General features: G+C 42.8%; 1 pseudogene; it reads right to left on the bottom strand.

Annotated features, from left to right (window-relative positions):
• Positions 1 to 3,760: 3,760 nt before the first annotated feature.
• LOC131276985 (desmin pseudogene) lies at positions 3,761 to 5,188 on the bottom strand (annotated as a pseudogene).
• Between the last annotated feature and the right edge of the window lie 4,244 nt (positions 5,189 to 9,432).

Raw genomic sequence — 9,432 nt, 5'->3', positions numbered from 1 at the left:
TTTAATTCTCCTTTTTGAGATATCATGTTATGCACTATTTATTTTGAACCTGTTATAATTGGTTAATATTTATTTAGCTCTGTGTTATTTATCATGAATGCAAAATAACCTTAATATTGAACCATACATCCTCCCTTCATTTATATTCCATTTAATAAAAATGCAGTTATATAGCCACATCAGTTTTGGTTTGTGTTTCCATCATATATAAAGATATTTTCCCATGTTCTTTCTAATTTATTTTCTATGTATACAGCTTGCATATATTTCAAAGTCTTTCTTATCAATGGAAAGGCTTATATATATAAAACATTTTATTTATTCCACCCTCCCTCATTGTCTGCTTTCTGTGTCCATTTGCTGTGTGTTCTACTGTGTCTGCTTGTATACTCATTAGGTGGTTCTGTGAACTGATCCTGGGATCTTCTGGAGTGAAAGAGAGGTGATCATTCTCTTGCATGACCTCAGCTCACTGATCTGCTGTGTCTCTTATTGTCTCTACTCTGTGTCTCTTTTTGTTGCATCATCCTGCTGTGCCAGCTCTCTGTGTGGGCCAGCACTCCTGCATGGGGCAGTAATCTGTGAAGGCCAGCACTCCATGCAGGTGAGTACTCTGCATGGGCCAGCTCAACACTTGGGCCAGCTTGCCTTCATCAGGAGGCCCTGGGCATCAAACCCTGGACCTCCTATATGGTAGACAGGAGCCCAATTGCTTGAGTCACATCTGTGTCCCTTATATATATTTTTAAGACTTACACATTTTTACTCCACATTGGCTATCTTTTTCTTTTAATTGGATTATTTAAATTATTTATATTTAATCTAACTTCTGGAACATTTTGGGTTTCTGTGTACTATTTGTCCCATCTGTTCTTCATTTTATTTTTCTTCCAATGTATTCATATTTTTTACTCATATCCCTTTCTCCTTTCATAGCTTTTGGTGGTACAATGCTAAGTTTTTAATGTAGCTATACTCTAGAATTTTATTTATCCATCTTCAATTTTTTACAGTCCAGTTCAATTTTCCATTTTCACAAAACCTTGGACCCATGTTTTTACCCTTCTTCATCTTTACTACTGGGATGTTGGCATTGAAATATGGTTTCGTATATCTGAATTTATTTTTATTTACTCATTTTAAAATCCCCTATAGACAATCATTATTTTAACTTCTTTATTATTTTAACTAATCTTGAAATTTATATAAATAGAATCATAGAGAATGATCTCTTTTAGAGCTGACTTCTTTTGAATACTACAATATATATCAAATAGTTTGGGGATTTGTATTATTTTTTCCATACCTGAGAGTTTTCTACTATATGAATACTTCACATTTTTCAGTTCCCTTGAAAATGGGAAATTGCTTATTATCCTACTGTGGCTATTAGGAAAAGTAAATCATTTAAAAGTGGGAGAGCATATTTTAAGTCGTGAAAGAAAATGCAGATGGCAACCAAAGAATTCTATATCCAGCAAAATAATCCTTCAAAATGAAGGGGGAAATTAAGACACTCCCAGAATAAACAAAGGCTGAGGGACTTTGTTGCTAGAGGATCTGCTTTATAAGAAATGTGACAGAGAATCCTTCTAGCTGAAAATACAGGATGCAAGCAATTAATTCAAGCTATATGAAGAAAAAATATATACTGGTAACTACAAATTTAAGTATAAAGTCAGTTTTATTCCTTTTTTTAGTCCATAACAGCTTTTTTGTCTTCTATATAAATTAAACAACAAATAAAAATTATAAACCAATGTTAATGGACTTACAGTGTGTAATTAATTAATGTGTGGAAAAATCAACGTAAATGAGTAAGGAGTTTTATAGCAGCAATTATTTTTATTCTATGAAGCAAAGTGGGTATCACCTTAAACTACACTGTTATAAACTTAAGATAAAATTATTATCACCAGAGTAACCACTAAAAAAATAACTAAACATATGAAGAAATAGGAATGAGGAGTGAATTAAAATGGTATATTAAAAATCAGTTAAACTCAATCAAGTAGTGTTGCACAAATTTAGTAATAAAATAGATATGACTTGTAGAAAGTCATAGGAAATGGCAGAAATAAGTGATTCCCTATTATTAATCCCTTTAAAGTTAAATGGATTAAACCCACCAATTAAGACAGAGATGACCTAAAGCCTTTATTTTTTTATTTATTTTTGCCAAAAATTTCTTGTATTAGTCAGCAAAAGGGGAACTGATGCAAAATACAGAAATTGGTTGGTTTTTATAAAGGGTGTTTATTTGGGGTAGGAGCCTACAGATACCAGGCCATAAAGCATAAGTTACTTCCCTCACCAAAGTTTATTTTCACTTGTTGGAGCAAGATGGCTGTCGATGGCTGTGAGAGTTCAGGCTTCCTGGATTTCTCTCTTCCAGAGTCTTGCTTCTCTCTGGGTTCAAGATTCCTTTCTTCCTGGGGCTGGCTTCTCTTTCCTCGCATGCTGACTTCCCAGGGCTCCGGTTTAAGTCTTCAGCATCAAACTCCAACATCAGAAACCCTCAACTCTGTTCCTTGCCATGCCTCTTATCTGTGCCCTAATCATAACTCAATCATGCTCGTGCCCAGGTACAGATCAGATTACAAACATAATCCAGTACCTATTTTTGGAATTCATAACCATATCAAACTGCTAAGGAGCTCAAGGTATATTTAAATGAAAAGATGCTGAACGTTTCTCTGGAGAAGGGGCTGGGGAGAGCTGCTTCAAAGCCAGACTGGGTGGAGAAGCAGCAGGTAGCCCTGCTGATCAGAAGGTGGGAGGTGGGCAGGTGGGGGTATTCCAGGAACTGTGGCCTAACAGGAAGTATTTGCGGTTCCCTAACAAAGTCCCCTCCCCCCATGTGCTATGCACACAGAATCTGGGGGGCTCTTGGGAGAGGCACTGGGGAAAGCCTGGCAGGGCAAGAGGGAGCACACAGTCAATCCAGAGGGGTGGAGTGACAGGACCCTGGGGACCCAGAGACCAGGCAGACAAGACATCAGGAGGTGGGCTAGGCTTGTGCATGTCTTTATTGTTCCATCCAGAGCCTGGCAGCATGGAAGGGGCAGACACAGGGAGGTGGGTGCCCCTTTACCTTCCTAAGACCACCCTCTGCCTCTCTCTTCTCCTTTCTCCAGTATCTCACCCACCTTCTCTCCTGAATTTCCTGCTCACACACCTGACACCTTCAGGGGTTCCTTCTTGTAGCCACTTTTTTCTAAGTCCATCCTGGGGCAAGGGTGGGAAGAGGGAAGGGAAACTAAGGGACCAGGGGGGACAGACTCTAGAGAGGGCTGGTCCCCCTGGTTACCTGCCCACTTCCGGAGGAAGTGGCCCTTTTGTCTCTCTCTCTCTCTGGCCCTGGCTGGGTAGTAGTGAGGGTACGTGGGACTCGATCCTCATCCTGGGGTGTCCCAATGCTGTGTGCTGGGGCCCTTTCCAAAACCAGAGCTGGAGCTAGAGGCTCAGAGGTGCCAGGGGCAGTGTCACCACTCTGGCCTTGGCTCCATCCCCCCTGGCCCAGGAAAAGGGCCGCCCTGAGGGGGCAGGGAGGGAGGGCACCCAGGAGCCTTCCAACAATCAGCAGATGGCTGGGGCACCCCTGGGGGTGGGCAGGGATGGGCCATGTTCCCTATGGGGGCCATGGCAAGGGGTCAGTGAGGAGGGGCCAGAGGCTGTGAGGGAAGGCTGGTGGCTGGGTGTGATGTCCTAGGGAAGGAAGCAGTGAGGGAGCATGGGGAGAGGACTGTCTCTGGTGGCTTTAGAGCACCTCGTGTCACTGCTGTGCGGCCTCACTGATGACCTCCCCATTCTAGGTCTCGATGGTCTTGATCATCACCATCTTCTTGGTGTGGACATCGGAACCCCTTTGTTCAGGGCTCCTTTCTTGGAAGTTGAGGGCACAAAAGGTCTGGATGGGAGGTTGCCCTGATGTCCTCATCCTCCAGCAACTGCTGGTAGGTAGCAGTCTCCACGTCCAGGGCCATCTTGATGTTGAGCAGGTCCTGGTACTCACAGGTGGCTGGCCATCTCATGCTTGAGGTGCCAGATCTCCTCCTCCAGGCCTGCAATGTTGTCCTGGTAACTGCTGGCCTCACTGGCAGAACGGTGCTCCAGCTCCCATGTCTGCCTCATCAGGGAATCTTTAGTGCCCTTGGGGGGTGGACCTCACAGGTGTAGGACTGGATCTGGTGCTGGTACTCCACCACCTCCTACTTGACGCAGGGCTCACTGTTCTTGTTGGCTGCCTGGGTCAGGTGGGACACTTTTGACTTGTTCTACTCCTCGCCTTAGAGATGTTCCGAACAGCGATGGTCGCGTACTGAACCTGGATGTCCCTGAGGGCGGAGGTGAGGTCTGGCATGAACATGTCCATCTCCACCTGGAGTTGGACCTGCAGCTCTCTGTTCTCTTCGTGCACTTTCTTAAGGAAAGTGATCATCTCCTTGAGAGACACGATTCTGAGCTCCAGGTCAATACGAACTAGAGTGGCTGCATCTACATCTGCTGAGAAGGCAGCCAAATTGTTCTCTGCAGCTTCACCTTGAGCTGCTGCAGGTCGTGGAGCAGGTCGCACTTGACGTGGATGTGCCAGTTGGGGAGCGCCTCCACCTGGCCCCGCAGCTTGCGCAGCAACTCCTCGTAGAGCTGGCAACGCGCGTGGCCTCCTGGCCCTTGAGACAGTCACCTCGAGCGCTGCGTTCTGCTGCTCCAGGAAGCGCCCTTTCTCCATGCAGCTGGCGAAAGAGTTGTTGAGCTCCTGCGGCTCCACTTTCTCCTTGTAGCGCGTGGTCAGAAACTCGTGGCGTCGACCAGTGAGGAGCCCAGCAGCTCGCCCGCGCCGTAAGAGAAGGGCACGCGGGCTGGCCCCCGCTGGCGGCCCCCAGGACCCCAGCCCCCAGGCCCTGCCTGACGTGCGCGACACCTGGTGCACGCGGGACGTCACCGACCTCGAGCAGCCCTCGGTGCGAAGCCCGCGCGCGGGAACACAGGCGAGCGCAGCCGGACCGAGCGGGAAGCCTGGCCCCGCGGAAGGCGCGGCGGGAGGAGGAGCGCGCGGCTGGGGAGCTGGCCTGGCTGGTGTGGGCGGCGCGGGCGAGGCTGGGCGGGCGCACGCAGGCAGCGGTGCGCTGGCTGCAGGCTGGAGGGTGGAGGCGACGAGGGTCGGTCGGCTTTTTAAAAAACACATGACACGACTTTATCTTCTCTATAAAAGAATCAGTTTTTTAAAAATAATCAATTTAGAGCTAATGACACAAATAAGTTGAATATGAAATGATGGATGAAAATATTCCATGCATATAGTAACCAAAGAGAAATAGAGTGACTATAATAATATTGGATAAAATATATTTTAAGTGAAAATTTTTATAAGACAAAAAAGGATATTATAAATTGAGAAAATAATGCATCAATAGAACATAACAAATATACGCAGATACATACCAAACAGCAGAGCCCCAAAATATCTGAACCAAACAGTAACAGAATTATAGTGGAAAAGACAGTTTTGTAATAATAGCTGTAGAGCTTAAGATCTCATTTCCCATAAAAGGTAGATTTTTAGGTAGGATTAACCAGAAATAGAGTACTTGAACATCACTATAAAATAACTAGAACTAACAGTCTTATCTAATACATTGCACCCAACAATGACAAAACACACAATCTTCTCGAGTGAGCATTGAACATTCTTCAGTATAGACCATATTTTAGGCCACAAAATGTTTCAATAATCTTCAAATGATTGACGTTTTACAGTCTTTCCACTGACAACAACGAAATGAAGCTTGACATCAACAACAGAAGGAAAACTGCAATATTCTCAAACAGGAGGGAATTAAACAAACATTCTCTTAAACCATGAAGGAGTCTAATCACAAATCATAAGGAAAATTTTTTAAAAGTTTGAAATAATGAAAATTAAGTACTACATACCAAAATGTATGAGAGACAGCAGCAACAGTGTTCAGAGGGAAATGTACAGCTAAGAATGCCTACATTATGCTCCCTCTCAATTAGAGCGGGCATTACCACCACAGAATCCTTTGTTACAATTGATGAACAAATATTAAAGCATTGCTACTAGCCATGGTCGATGGTTTACATTATGGTTTACATTTTGCACCATACACTTTCATAGGTTTTGAAAAAATTTAAAATGCCCTGTATCCATCATTACAAGATCATGCAGAACAATTCCAATAACCTAAAAATGCCCTTTCTCTTCCCTCAGAAACTATGGAAACCACTAAGTTTCAATTTTTGCAGAATAAGGTTCATAGTTACATACATTAATATTGAGGGCTTGACATACTGGACTTTTACTAGGCATTGACTTTTTTTTTTGGAGATCCTTGCCCCTCTAATTGAGAACACAGCAGGACTCCCCTAAATGGGAGTTGAATATATTTTTGTTTATTGTGTGGGGCTCTACCCACTGAGATAACACACTATGACAAGATGAACATTTTTAGATCCCATAGGTGCATGCCCCAGGTGTGCCCTATGTCATATATGCCCCCACCCTGATGCCTTTTACCAGTAAGCCTTCCCTGCACTATTTGACAAAAGAACATTTCCATCATGTATTTTTTTTGTAAGATTTATTTATTTATTTAATTCCCCCCCCCTCCCCTGGTTGTCTGTTCTCTGTGTCTATTTGCTGCATCTTGTTTCTTTGTCCACTTCTGTTGTCATCAGTGGCACGGGAAGTGTGGGTGGCGCCATTCCTGGGCAGGCTGCACTTTCTTTCGCACTGGGCGGCTCTCCTTATGGGGAGCACTCCTTGCACGTGGGGCTCCCCTACACGGGGGACACCCCTGCGTGGCAGGGCACTCCTTGCGCACATCAGCACTGTGCATGGGCCAGCTTCACAGGAGTCAAGGAGACCCGGGGTTTGAACCACAGACCTCCCATGTGGTAGACGGACGCCCTAAACCCTGGGCCAAGTCCGTTTCCCCCAGTCATGTATTTTTAACCACAGACCTACAAATCCCCAGGTTGCACCTTGTTTCTTCTTCCAGCCCTTCCATGGATACTCCAACTCAACCCCCCCCACCTTATTCCCCCTGACATTTCAGCACCTTTGACCCCCCACATCCCTGTATCAGCATCACCCCATCCACTGCCCAACCACCCCATTCACCTTATTTTAGGTTTTGCCCATACTGAGTCCTTTCTGTCTCCTAATAACCTATCTTCCAGACACTAGCTCTGCTCAATGTAATTAAATCATATCAATGAGGTTACATAAAAATTGTCCTTCAGTGACTGGCTTACTTCATTCCACAACAGATCTTAAAGATTCACCCATGTTGTCCCATATGTTCATACTGCATTTCTTCTTACAGCTGAATAATATTTCATAGTATGTATATACCACAATTTGCTAATCCATACATCTGTTCATAGACACTTCAGTTACTTCCAACTTTTGGCCACTTTTGGCCACTATGAACATTGGCGTGCATATATCTCTTCAAAAGAAATCAGTAACTTCCTTGAAATGAATAAAAATGAGAAAATGACATTTTAAAACATAGGGGATGCAGCAAAAGCAGTACTGAGAGGGAAATGTAGAACCATAAATGCCTATATTAAAAAAGAAGAGCTAAAATCAAAGACCTAACTCCACACCAGGATGAACTAGAAAAGAACTACTAACTAATCTCAAAATAAGCAGAAAGAGGGAAATAGCAAACATTAGAGAAGAGCTAGATGAAATTGAAAATTTAAAAACACTAGAAAAAATTACAAAATCTGGTTCTTTGAGAAGATTAATAAAATTGACAAACCTTAAACTAGGCTAACAAAAATTTAAAAAGAGAGAAGATGCAAATACATAAAATAAAAAATAAGGGAGGAGATATCACCACTGATCCTCAGAAATAATTTATCATAAGAAGATACTTTGAAAAATTGCATGCCAACAAGATGGATAACTTAGAAGAAATGGACAAATTCCTAGACACCCAAGCAGCCTACATTGATGAAAGAAGAAAATGATGAACTCAACAGACCAATCACACGTAACAAGACTGAATTAGTCATCAAAATCTCCCAACAAAAAACACAGGACCATATGGCTTCATAGATGAATTCTACCAATCATGTAAGAAAGAACAAATGCCAATCCTGCTTTAACTCTTCCAAAAATTAGAAGTGGAGGGAACACTCCTAACTCATTCTATGATGCCAATGTCACCCTAATACCAAAACCAAATAAAGATGCTTCAAGAAAAGTACAGACAAATCACTTTAATGAGCATGGCTACTAAAATCCTCAACAAAATACCTAAATTGTATTGAACACCAATACATTCAAGTCATAATTTTCATTACTGCACATATGAACTCATTTGTAAACAGAACCTCTGAATATGTTATTAGTGAGAGTGTGAACTCATTTGTGAATAAGATCGTTGAATATCTTATTTAGATTAGGATAACTTGAATCAGGGGGGAGGGGCAGAATAGTGTATATGGATGGAGTCCATATAAGCAAAAGAAATTTAGATGTGGTCAGTCAGAACAAGCCAGAAGTCAGTGCAAACCAATGGAGAAGGTGCAAAATTCCAAGTTTGCCCTCTTTGATTCCACAAGAATCATTCACATTGATAATTCATTGTTACCATGACATTCCTTACCAAGGATACTATAAATTTAATGTTTTACTCTCCATTTCCAGTAGATTATAATAAGCGGTAAAGTCATTCTCCATGGATCCATTCTATTTCATGATGTTCCTGTTCTTTTCTGAGAAACCCTTGAATTGAATTCATTTAACTAATGGGACAATTTCTAAAAATTGTAATATTTTTCATTGTTTGAGTTTGCCAAAGAGTTGCTGATACAAAGTACCATAAATGTGTTGGCTTCTATAATGGGGATTTATTTGGAGCAAAAGCTTCAATTCTGAGACATCAAACCTGCAAATATGACATCAGCAGAGATGCTTTCTCATGAACATCAGCTGCCACATTGTGAATCAAGATGGTTGCTGACCTCTGCCAAAGTTTCTGCCTTCCCCTCCAGAATCTACTGTTTCCTGGAGCTCAGCCAAGGGTAAGCAGGCATAGGGCTTGGTTTTTCCAGGCCTCCTCTATCAGTCTAAGCTGCTCGGTTTTCTTCTCAAGTTCAGCTGCAAGCTTTCAGGCATATGGCTCATCTCTCCCTGGGTCTCAGTCCTTTGGGCTTCTCAAGGTCCTCTCTTTGCAGCTCAGCTGAGGACAAAACTGGAGTCCTTTCTCTCACATTGCAGGATCAAATACCACAGCTTCCTTTTCCTTCTGTGTCTCTCTTTATATCAGACATAGCAAGAGGGGAGAGACTCAACTTGAGTCACACCTCACGGACATAATCCAGCAAAAGGGACTCATGCCCACAGGGATGGATTAGTTCACAAACATAACCTTTCTCTTTTTTGAGATT

Source organism: Dasypus novemcinctus, chromosome 31 (assembly GCF_030445035.2).
Source record: "Dasypus novemcinctus isolate mDasNov1 chromosome 31, mDasNov1.1.hap2, whole genome shotgun sequence".
Classification (NCBI taxonomy): domain Eukaryota; kingdom Metazoa; phylum Chordata; class Mammalia; order Cingulata; family Dasypodidae; genus Dasypus; species Dasypus novemcinctus.
The sequence above is the reverse complement of the archived record's forward strand: the minus strand, read 5'-3'. Positions and strand labels throughout refer to the sequence as shown.